The sequence below is a fragment of the Belonocnema kinseyi genome, chromosome 5 (genome assembly GCF_010883055.1).
Source record: "Belonocnema kinseyi isolate 2016_QV_RU_SX_M_011 chromosome 5, B_treatae_v1, whole genome shotgun sequence".
Taxonomy (NCBI): domain Eukaryota; kingdom Metazoa; phylum Arthropoda; class Insecta; order Hymenoptera; family Cynipidae; genus Belonocnema; species Belonocnema kinseyi.
The window spans coordinates 9,409,385-9,411,323 of NC_046661.1; positions in this window are offsets into that span (position 1 = coordinate 9,409,385).

Consider the following 1,939-nt stretch of genomic DNA (forward strand, 5'->3'; position numbering starts at 1 on the left):
CAGGGACGTCCACTAGCATGTTCGTTATAATTTCCTTCATTTTTAAGACGAAATATTTATTATTCTAGAACGAAAGCCGGGGAAACCTAAAACAGTTGAAATCGATAATTTTCTAACGATCACATGCCCTTAATGTAGAAAATGGATTTATCAATAAACCAAAAACAATAACCAGATTACGTATAAGATGATCCTATGCTTAAATAGTAATTTTGGGCGATTTTAATGATGATAAAGACGTGTGAGTACAATTCTCCGCGATCCTTCCTCTTTACGGCAGAAGATCTCATCTCCAAAAATCCATAGAAACATTAAATTCTTAGCTCTTTTTGAAGTTAATAACTCCTCATATATCAGACCATTGTTTTTTGTTCATGTTTCTCTGATCTAAATAACGCATTCATTTCCTCCAGACAAGAAAATTGTTTTTGTCAAAAAATATCGCATTTTCTCTCGTTTCTCAATTAGACGAAAACAAGTCTCTTGTTGGCTGAATTTCACGATTATATTTGGCGGTCGCGACTGGCCTGAAAAATTCAGCTAGAAGTTCGTGTTCTAAAAAACGAAACGAAACCATCTTTGGAGTAAGGAATCTCCAAACAATCGTTTAACCGGGGTTAATGGGCGAGAGCAGGTCTGACGACTCAGCGCCGCTAACGAGATGAAATAAAAAATGTAATACGCCATATTTTGTTACATTTTTTTGTTGTTGTACATTTTATGTTGAAAATTTTTTTCTCTATAAACTTCTAAGAAAAGGGTAGTAGCAACAGCTGGATGTCTACTCAAAGCCGCTGCCCGTGAAAACTCGCTAAAAATCATTATAATAAGATAAACGATTAGAGCAGATTTTTTTCATTTTTTGTTTGCTCCCCAATGACACATAATACGTATAGCAAAATACTACTATTAATCTACATGCCTACCCTTAGTGATAAAAAAGGTTCTAAAAGTTTAACAGAACCCTCAACAACGTAAAGATGTTTTAAAACTTCAAATTAATATTATTTAACACATTAAAATTGACCGATTCTATAATTTACCTCGAATACTGCCCTTCCACGTAAATTTTGTGTAGAAGAAATTACATATACTTGTATAAAATGCATAAAAAATGATAACATTCAGAAAAAACTGTTATATAGGACTTTTGCTCTTTTTCGCTCTGCGATAGCCAATATTATTTTTCTTAAAAAACTACTTCAGAGTGAAACAAATCAATTTCTTATGACTAAAAATTTCCTGATAATATAAAAACAAGTTCAAATAATATAAAGATGGTTCCGACATTTATATTGACTAATTTCTTGTTGGAAATTCATAAGGTTTTTTTGCTGCTCGCATTTCAAGTTCTAGATTATTCTTCTACATAAATAGTACGAGGGTGAATCAAATATTAACCGGAATTCTTTTTTAATATTTATTTATTTATAAAACAATAAAAAATACTATTGATTATTTTTCTACATAGTCTCCTTCACGCTCTACACATTTTTTCTAGCGGTTTGGAAGCTTGTTAATTCCTTGCTCGTAGAAACATTGAGGTCGAGTCATCAACCAATTGCGCACGAATTCCTCAACATCTTGATCGTTGTCAAATCGCAATCCTCCAAGTGCATCTTGCATGGGCGCAAACAAATGATAGTCACAGGGTGACAAATCTGGGCTGTATGGAGGATGCTCAAGGGTTTCCCAATCCATATGCTCCAGTTTTTGTTTCGTTTCACCCGCCGTATGTGGCCTGGCATTGTCATGAAGAAGGATGACGTTTCTGATGGGGTTACCGCGTCTTTTGCTTCTGTAAGCGGCTTTTGCTGCCTCCAACAGCTGTCAGTACTAGGCAGCGTTAACCGTACGTCGATCATGTAGGAAATCAATGAGCAACACTCCTCTGTAGTCGAAAAAGACGGTCGTGAGGACCTTACCGGCTGAGAGACGG